Here is an 11370-nt window from a genome sequence, read left to right on the forward strand (position 1 = left end):
TAAGGGCCAAATCTCCGCACAAGGATAAGAAAACAGATTAATAAACATTTTACATGAAATCTTGAATAAAAGAAAAAAGAAAGAAAAGAAAATATAGGTCAGTAACATTTTAAAGTAAGGTTCAGTTTGTTTACATTATTTCTCATGAACTAACAATGACATTTTTACAGCATTTGTTGGTCTATGTTAGTGTTAATTAATAAATATTATAAAAATATGAATTTATGATAATGCAATTAATATAAAAATAATATAGTTTATTTGTAATTAATTTTTATTACAATAACTTAATATTAATGTTGAAACTAGTATATGTGGAAATTAAGAATAATAAATGTTAATAAAAATAATTTTTCTTTGGTAGTTCATAATGCCTACTATATTAACAGATGTTAACTAGAATCTTATTGTATAGTGTTGGACAAATTGTAAAAGATAAACAGATAGAAGATAGCATTGTTTAACTAATTATCATGTTTTTGTTATCTCAGCTTGATACTCTCTGACTGTTACATTATGAATTCAAGAAAATAAGGATAGGAAAAAATCACACACATTCTGGGATTCAGCTAATGGTCCCCTTGAGGAATAATGTTGTAAAATGTATAAAAAAAATGGATATGAGTTTCTGCAAGTATTAGTTTTAGGGATAGAAGATAGTGTAATCCAAGGAAAGTCTTCAATATGTCAAATGTGTGTGTCTGTGTGTGTTATTTGCATATATGCTCACAAATATCGAATGTCATGTTTGTATCTAAAGATACCGCAGGAGAAAGGGATTTCATGTCCAATATGCTCTCTCTCTCTCTCTCTATCTATCTCTCTTTTGCACACACTGACATTTCGGACATTAATTGACACAATGCAATCTGCAGCTCCTTACCCTAACCCTACCCATCAGAACTAAGCACCTCACCCAAACCTTTACATTAAACCTAACCTTTACCCAATTATAACCTGATCCCTAAAACATAGTCTTGACCTTCAAACAGGCCTTTAAAGGGGTCTCAGAAAGTGAGGACCGAATGCCAAAATGTCCTCACTTTACTCTTTTTATCTTCATTCCAATGGTTTAAAACTTAAACCGGTCCTCACAAAGATAGCTGTACAAACACACACACACACACACACACACACACACACACACACACAGACACACACACACACACACACAGACACACACACACACATGTTGGTTTTTGTGGTTTATGGGGACTCTCCATAGGCGTAATGGTTTTTATACTGAACAAAATGTGTGTGCTATTGCCCTACACCAACCCTACACCTAAACTTAGCCCTCACAGGAGACTTTGTGCATTTTTAGATTTTCAAAAAAACACCATTTAGTATGTTTTTTAAGCCTTTTGAATTACGGGGACATAGGCAGTGTCCTCATAAACCACCTTCATATTGTAATACCTCTGTCATACCCATGTCATTATGCAAATTTGTGTCCTCATAAACCACATAAACATGCACACACACACACACACACACACACATTCCCTCTTAACCCCCCCCCCCCCCCCCCCCCCCCCATTTTGTTATCTGCCAGAGTTCCTCACTTCCAAATTTCCTAGTGCCCCTCATACAGTACAAACATATGCCAACACGCTTCCACACACACAATCTCTCAGTGTGCTATGATTAATGTCTGTTCTTTGTCAGAGCATTGAAAAGGAAAGTGGAGGGCAAAAAGAGTATCCACTGTGTATAATCTCACATTAACATGGGAACTCAATGGATGCCAGGATCAGAATCGTCTCCACATGGGAATATCCCACCCAAGAATATGCTTTCCCCACCCTGGGCCCATTCTGAGGTTAATAAGCAAAGCAGTTTTAATTCAAATATATATAGAACCATGAAGTCAACATAACTGTACTGCATTTTTTCTGACTAAAAAAGGGTTGTGTTAAAAATCCTTAAAACCAGTCCCAGTCAGTGATATGAGCCAGTATGTACATGTGCTCTGACATGTTGCATAGAACTGCAATGCAAAATATATGTGGACACGACCTTCTAATTGAAGTTTGATTAATTTCTATGAGGACAAGTCTTTATTGCTACAAGAGCGTGTGCTTTCAACTTTGTTGCAACAGGGCCCTTTTTAATTCCCTGCATGTGCACAATGTATGCTCCATATAAAACTAGTTTACTGAGACCTGTGTGGAAGAACATGATCGGCTTGCACAAAGCCTAGACCTGACACCCATTGAACACACTTTTGGAATTAATTTTAATGCTGACTGCAAGCCAAGCCACATTGCTCAACAACAGTGCCTGACCTCTCTGATGATCTTTTGTCTAAATGGGAGCAGGTCTCTACAGCCCCCATGTTCCAACATCTAGTAGAAAACTTTCCCAGAGGAATTGAAGCTGTTATAGCAGCCGTTTCCCTTTGCCCACAATAACTTTAACTAATGCCCACTCACTTAAAAACAAGATGTCCGAACTTGTAGCATTAATGAGATATAATCGAGATTTCAAGAGGACGAACTTGCTTTGCATTACTGAAACATGGCTAACGGAGGAGATTGATGACATAAACCTCGAGGGATATTCGTTAATTCGACTGGACCGCGACTGCCAGAAATAATTTAAAAACCATCGGAGGAGGACAATGTATGTTTGTCAACAACAGTTGGGCAACCAATACTACGGTGCGTGGAACCTGCTGTTCAGCCCATTATGAACTATTATCTGTTTCATTCAGACGACACTATTTGCCTCGAGAGTTCGGACAAATCACTGTTATTTTGGTCTATGTGCCTGGGCCAAATTTTTCACTTGCAGCCGAGGGCATTGTTGCCAGTTACAACATGGTGTTGCGCAACTCAGTGGATGATCCAGTGTTTCTTCTTGGAGATTTTAATAACTGTGAAATATCAGCGGTTTTACCGAACTTGGTACAGTATATAACTTGTACGACGAGACTGAACAAAACCTTAGATAAATGCTTTGGTAATGTGGACAGTGCTTATACGGTTACATCCACCACTAGGACGTTCATACGGTGGCCGAGAGAGCTCAACGCGCTGCAACTTCAGAAAACACATGCAAATAGACAAAACACCAGCAAATCAAGAAAACATCTTCATCATTTTGACAACACATGCACTGCAAATGCTCACAACACATGCAAATTGAGAAACGCTGCAAATGCTCACAACAAATGCAAATTGAGAAACGCTGCAAATGCTCACAACACATGCAAATTGAGAAACGCTGCAAATTCTCAATTTGCATGTGTTGTGAGCATTTGCAGCGTTTCTCAATTTGCATGTGTTGTGAGGATTTGCAGCGTTTCTCAATTTGCATGTGTTGTGAGGATTTGCAGCGTTTCTCAATTTGCATGTGTTGTGAGGATTTGCAGCGTTTCTCAATTTGCATGTGTTGTGAGCATTTGCAGCGCATGTGTTGTCAAAATGATGAAGATGTTTTCTTGATTTGCTGGTGTTTTGTCTATTTGCATGTGTTTTCTGAAGTTGCAGCGCGTTGAGCTCTCTCGGCCACCGTACGTTCAGACCATAACGTCATCCATCTCCTTCCGAAATACGATAATAAACTGTCCAAATCGAGGCGTACTGAGAATTCTCATTAGAACCAAAAACAGTTACTTCGGTCTTGTCTTCATTTAGTAAGAGGACATTTTGGGCGAGCCATGATTTAACCTCCTCTAAACATTGCAGAAGAGAGGTAATCGCTGCAGAATTGTTTCTTTTGATTGGTAGAAAGATTTGAGTATCATCCGCGTAGACATGAAAAGACACATCATGTTTTCGTAGAATAGAGCCCAGAGGTAGCATGTAGAGAGAAAATAGAGAAGGTGCTAAGATAGAACCTTGCAGAAGGCCACAGGATAGAGGTGTAGGGGAAGAGGTAAAATTACCCATGCAGCTTCACTAAAAACTTTGTCCGACAGGTATGACTGAAACCAATTTAGAAAGGTAGCCTTTAGACCCACCCAGGACTCTAGTCTGGATAATATTGTGGAGTGGTCTACAATATCAAAAGCGACCGATAAATCTAAAAGAATAAGAACCAAAGAGTCAGTGGAGAGATAAATATCATTTAACACTCTCAAAAGGGCAGACTCAGTGCTGTGATCAGAGTTTCAGACTGAAAAACCTCATAAATACAATTACTTGTCAGAAAATGTTGAAGTTGATCCAGCAAATCTTAGAAATGAAAGGTACAACAGAGATTGGCTTAAAAAATTTTAGAACAGAAGAATCTAGTGAAGGCTTCTTGAGCAGGGTAGTGATCGTAGCCAGTTTGGAGACACTTATTGGTAAGAGACACCAAACCAGGTCCAATTGAATCGATGATTAATTTTGGGAATCTTCATGGGTGAATAATATCATTAGAACAAAATGAGGGTTTGAGCTTGTCAACCACCTCCTTCAATGACTGGAAATTGATAGGTACGAAAGCATCCCATAAGTTACTGCAGTGCTCTAACTAGCCTTCCTTCATGCACTATCAAACCTCTGCAAATGATGCAGAACGCAGCAGCGTATTTGGTCTTCAATGAGCCAAAGAGAGTGCATGTTATACCCCTCTTTGTCTTGCTTCACTGGCTGCCAGTTGCCTCTTATACCAAGACAATGATGCTCAGATATCTTTCACTATGTCTCACTTTCATCTCTAGTCTGTACTTCTCTGACTAACCTTGAAATTTGTATAGCAGTATGTCTCATATTACTGGCTCTTTAGGATGAATCACTTACGTCTTCCAAGTCACTCTGGATAAAAGCTTCTGCCAATGAATAAATAGAAATAGAAATGGAAAAGCTGGTGTATGTGCAAAGTTTGTGCCAAAACCCTTCCATCCCTCCCCCTACAAAATGACAAAATCGCCAAAAAACAATCACAAAATTCAATGATGTTTTCATTGCTCAAGCTGGCATGCATCATAGTCCTCTCTTATCTGTTTTTTGGTTGTTTGTTTATTTCAGGACTTCCATGGAATGTGCATATTGGTTCAGTTCTTGGTTCAATTCAATGGTTATTGATTGGATGGAAGCAAGCTTGCAGTCAATTAAAGAAAGAGGTGGGTTTGTTGACTAAATTATTGAAGTTTGGCATACGTCACTAAAGTTATTGAGTTAAAATTAAGTACATACTTGGATGATTTGTTCACAATAAGATCTATAACATGCATTTGCAATTGCACGATTTTCAGTCCATGCCGATTTTAATAATCCTACTGACATTCATTATTCAGTCATTACTGAAAAATAGAGCCTGAATGATACTTTCAAATGCGGTGTTCACTGTGTTCAAACCAAATGTCCCTTAATTAGGCCAGGATAGGGAATACACACGAGGTGGTCATTACCTCAGTGTGGAGTGTTGCTGCCCTGTGAATGATCTTTCTGGGAACTCTGTTGTACTTGGGTCTTCAAATAAATGTGGTTGTATAATGAGACTGAGATAATTAGGACCACCTGTCGACTCTCTTGCATGTTCACACCACTTTATTGGGCAATAATATGGACTCTGAACCCTATAACCTCAATTTTCTTTCTCATGCACATGTGCACATACACAAAGGCAATTGGAAAGGGGCCTCTGGATCGATATGTTTGTTATTTTGTTGTCTTTTTGAAGGCTCTCTCCGACAGTACTCATTCAATTCTACTTTGAGCAAAGGAGGAGGCCGGTTTGATACACACACTAGGGAACTGATTTATATCAGCGGTGGGCTCACTGATCCTCACGCACAAGCGCACAGCAGTGGTTTACATACCCTCCTAAAGCACAAGTTGCATGCTGGATTTAGACAGCTGTGATTAGCATGATGTATATGTTGTTTATCACACTCATGCACATGTAAACATACATGCGCAATCACGCAAAGCAAATCTGCACACACTGATAGATCTGGATCCAGGACTGACACATGCACCCTACAGATGAAGTTTGATTCATTATTTGACCCAGTCTTGACAACATATACACAAAATCTCTTTTCAAGGAGCTCCCATCCCTCCTCTATAATTTAGATGTTCCCTCTCTTGAAGTTAACCTACATTCCCTTCCTTCTTGTCTAGACTCCTGTCTATCTGTTCATCATCATCTCTTCCATGTATCTGTCCGAACTGCTCCATGTATAAGGCTTGTCAACTGTCCATATGCTAAACATTGTTGTCCATCAAACATTATCTGTGGTGTATCTGTTTTATAAACACCAACCATGCCCAGGGCTAAATCACTTTGTATCTTTCTTTTCTTTTTCTTCTTAAGTCTTGGTAAAAATACTAAACTTAAAGTAGAGACTGTGTGCTGGCATCTGGTGGACAGTGATGGCAATACAACCATATTTAACCATTATTTAAAGCAGCAATGAGTCAACTCAAGGAGGTCTATAATACCTTAGAGAGCTATCCCTATCTATTATCCGTCAGCTGAATGTCCTGATGCTGATGACAACACAAGAACACACATTCTAAAGCTAAAAAAATAAACTAAAATTAAATGGATTAAAAATATAATGAAATATTGTCCAGACCCCGGTGACAACACAAGAACACTTAAGCTAGTCTCTCTTTTAAGTCACTGAAGTCTCAAGCTAAAAAAAATAAATAAATAAAATTAAAAAGATGAAAAATATAGTTGCAACAGGCAAAAAAAAAAAAAAAAAAAAAGTTGAAAAAAATAATTTGTGTATACATATAGTGAAAACAGTGCATTATTTGTAATTTTACTATTAGAAACTTTAAATAAATATAGATTTTGCAAGGAAAAAATTATGAATTAACATAATTTCAGGAGAAAAACAGTAAAAGGTACAAGCGAACTCATATAATAATAATTTATATATAGGCCTATACAGTCATGGCCAAAAATATCGGCACCCTTGCAATTCTGTCAGAAAATGCAACCCTTCTCTCAGAAAATTGTTGCAGTTGCAAATGTTTTGGTACTGTTTTTTTGTTTTTTGTTTTCGCATTGGAACAACACAAAAAACAGAGAAGAAAAGTCAAATCTGATACAATTCCACACAGAACCCAAAAAATGCATTGGACAAAATTATTGGCACCCTTAACTTAATATTTGGTAGCACCCCCTTTGGAAAAAATAACTGAAATCAATCGCTTCCTGTAACCATGAATGAGTTTCTTACACCTCTCTACTGGAATTTTGGACCACTCTTCTTTTGCAAACTGCTCCAGGTCATTCAGATTTGAAGGATGCCTTCTCCCAACTGCTGTTTTGAGATCTCTCCACAGGTGTTCTATGGGATTCAGATCTGGACTCATTGCTGGCCATTTCAAAACTTTGTTTGTAATCATTTCTGAGCGCTTTTTGAAGTGTGTTTCGGGTCATTGTCCTGCTGGAAGACCCATGACCCAAAACGCAGCTTTCTGACACTGGCCACTACGTTGCTCTCCAAAATTCTTTTGTAATCATCAGATTTCATGATACCGTTCACACAGTCAAGGCATCCAGTGCCAGAAGCAGCAAAGCAACCCCAAAACATCTTTGAACCTCCACCATGTTTGACTGTAGGGACTGTGTTCTTTTCTTTGAAGGCCTCATTTCTTTTTCTGTAAACAGTGCCATGATGTCCTTTACCAAAAAGCTCTACTTTTGTCTCATCTGTTACAGTATGTTCTCCCAGAAGGATTGTGGTTTGTCACATACGTTTTTCACATAACTCCAGTCATGCTTTTTTATGCCTTTGTATCAGCAGTGGTGTCCTCCTGGGTCTAATACCATAGCGTCCCTTTTCATTCAGATGGCGACGGATAGTGCGAGCTGACACTGTTGTACCCTGTGTCTGCAGATCAGCATGAATTTGTTTGGAAGTTAATCGGGGTTCTTTATCCACCATTCGAACAATCCTTTGTAATTTTTAATTAATTTTGCTCTTCCGTCCATGTCCAGGGAGGTTAGCTACAGTGCCATGGGCTGTACACCTCTTGATGATATTGCACACAGTGGACACAGGAACATTAAGATCTCTGGAGATGGACTTGTAGCCTTGAGATTGTCCATGTTTTTCCACAATGTTTTCTCTCAAATCCACAGACAACTCTTTACACTTCTTTCTTTTCTCCATGCTCAGTGTGACACACAACACAAAGGTTGAGTCAGCTTTTCTCCATTTTAACTGGTTGCAAGTGTGATTACTATATTGCCCACTGTCTAAATACAAATTACAGGAGCATCACATGCTTGAAAAGCGATTATTTCTTACAATTTTGACAAGGTGCCAATACTTTTGTCCAGTCCATTTTTGAGCTCTATTAAATTTTATCAAGTTTGACTTTTCTTCTCTGCTTTTTGTTGTTGTCGTTGTTGTTGCAGTGCAAACAAAAACAATAAGCACGTGAATACCAAAACATTTGCAATTGGAACAATTTTCTGAGAGAAGTGTTGCATTTTCTGATTGTAAGGGTGCCGATATTTTTGGCCATGACTGTATATATATATTTTTTTCATGTTTATTATCAGTAGAGTACATTAAGGTGTTTTGTGTTCCATTTTCTTTTACTTAGATTATTGCATTATTTTAGTGTTGTGATGCCCTTATGGCTTTTTCTATTCATGTGCATGATCTGCGCACCATCCACATATGAGTATTGACCACGTTTTATGAACAGGAATGTGCCATTTTATTTTACCACCTGTATTATTATTATGGTAGTTACAGTATAAGCACATTTTAAACTAAAAGCAGATTTTAAGTAGACAATACGTCACTTAATGGAATATATGGCTGTAAGTTATAAAATATACAGATGCCAATTTGCCATCCATAATACCTGAGACATTTCCACTGTAAATTTTACAGTGAATATCTGGCAGCCAGTCGCCTTTTTACCGTAAATTTAACAGGGTTTTCACTGAATGTACATTAGAAAAGTAATTGCATGCTTCTCCCCAACAAGCTGCAGAATTTGAGATATATCTTTCATAATGCAAAAATATATGACAAGTTTAATACTGATGATTAGGGGATTGGAAAACCCCTAACTGTGAACAATAGCAACAGTGAAGCTTGCCATGGCATGCACAACTAGTGTAATTATTATTATTTTTTTTTGTAAATTGTGGATAAGCAAAGCAAGTTTCCATTTACTTTGCATGAGTGGTGGGAATTGAAATTGCATATGTTTGGTATGTACATGATTATGTGATTATGCACATTTCTATGAAAGAACACAAAAAGCATTGTTTTTCTGAATGCACGGTCTCTGTTCCTAAGAGAAAAGACAGCTGAAGGAGGAGAAAGAGTAATTTGACTCTTCTGGTTCCAGTAAATTAGGCTGAGTATGTCACTGAATGTGCATGCTAAAGTTTTGCTGTGAAGTACATTACGCTTACACTATGACTCATAGTGAGGTAGGGAAGAGGGGTTGTTGCTGTCAGTAGATAGACACGGGACACAGAGGTAAGTGCAATACAAACAACAGGTTTATTGAAAAGCAGCAGAGGGGAATGAGATGAGCAGTAAGTCCGGGTAAGCAGGCGGGGAATTGGAAAGTCTCTTGGGGCTTATCTGAGTGTTAATGTCCTTGTTCCTTTATCCAGGGGATCCAGAGGGAACAGCGGAGTGTGGAGACGGTGGAGCACAGGAGCGATGGAGAACGGGGATAGGAACACGGGGGCAACTGGTAGGTAGACAAAAGGTAAGTGGGTCAGGTTAGTCAACATACAATGCTTGCGATCAGACAGTGAGTGAACGGAAGGAGTGCAGGGATATAGTGCTGATGATTAGTGCTGACAGGTGGCGGTGATCAGAAATCAGGGGATTGGGATCTGGTGAGTGTCGTTGGTGGAGACTGAGGTGATTGTGGTGACTCTGGCTGTGTCCAAATTCAGGGTCTGCATCCTCCTAAGGATCCTTCCTACCCGGTTGAAGGAGGAGGGATCCTCCGACGTCCGCAAAACCCGGAAGTCGGTGTTTGTGAATTTGGACAGCCTACCCTTCTTTCAGTTCCCTCCCTTACCCGTTGCTCATATGCTGTCGCCTAGCAACCGTGACAGCGCCAAGCAAGAAGCGGGAAAATGGACAAACAAAGAGTTATTCTCCTCATTTTAATTCTTTTGGAAGAAATAAAGCAATTAAATAAATTAAATACTTTCTTTGCTCGTTGTCGGAGAGTTTTTTATATCAGACTACAAGACAGTCACATCCAGGTAAGCCATTATAGCCTATTTTTATTTGTTTTTAAGTATTCTACTCATTTCTCCTACAAATTCATTGAGCCGAAGCATAAACTTTAGCTTGTTTTGTCAGAGAAACTCCTCTCCCACTCCGCTACCGCTCGCTTCGTCCGCCATTACGCTCTGCCGAAAAGAATTATGGGATAGGTAGGACGGGAAAGGATCCACCACACCCATCCTTCCAATTCGGGGAAAAGGAGGACGTATTTGTGGGCCGCATTTGAAGGATCCTACGAATTTGGACAGCCTTCGTCGCGGCGCTGTGACGTAACATCCTTCAAATGAGTACTCCGAAGGATGCAGACCCTGAATTTGGACACAGCCTCTCTGACAGTTCCATGCTAAGTCTTGGCTGAGCTGCAGGCACATGTTGTCTTTGTTTTTTTAAAGTCTCAGTCTTTTCTAAAATGACTTAAATTGTTATTTTACTGTCGCACCTCTATAACCAAGCAACCAAACCGGATGTTGACTGGGATTTGGATTCGTGTTGAAGTATCAAAACAAGCACTGTGTTTAATGACCGCTTTTTCCATAGTAACAAAATCCTGTTGTTGTTTTGGAGCGCTGATTTTGAATGACGACCATATGTTCCCCTGATAGTTCCTTCAGCGTCTATGCTAAAGGGAGCCTGAGATGGAGAGTCGCGCAGTCTGAATGAACAGCAGATATTTTCCAGGTCACTGTGTGAAAAAAGAAAAAAAACATAATGCACCTGAATCATTAATAGGCCTCAGGAGGATAAAGAGTGTTAGAGAGAAAGAGACCGAAAGAGAGAGAGAAAGAGGGAGGTTAAAATTAACAGATGCGCTGGATGGGTGGAACTACCTTCCTGCAGGATGGTCAAAGAATAGCCACATCCTTACATGAGCATTATTCTCTAATGCACCTTGAACATGCTAAGCAAATTCCCTGGTAAAATGATCTATATTGCTAATCACCGGATGTTGTGTTTTGGATAGGATCTTATAGTGTTCTGGTCTGCATACCAATCTTTTAACTAGCTTAACTAGCTGCTTTTTAAACAGTATGGCAATATGGTTGTTCAGCATGCGCGTACTCTCTACTGAATGTAAACAACGCTGATTACTTTCAGAGAAAGCACGCGCATGCTGAACATAAATAACGCTAATTACGTTGATTACGTTCTGGGGTACTCTCCAAACTGGCGGAAGACAGTAACTCGGGGAG

The sequence above is a fragment of the Barbus barbus genome (genome assembly GCF_936440315.1).
Source record: "Barbus barbus genome assembly, chromosome: 12".
In the NCBI taxonomy this organism is placed as follows: Eukaryota; Metazoa; Chordata; class Actinopteri; order Cypriniformes; family Cyprinidae; genus Barbus; species Barbus barbus.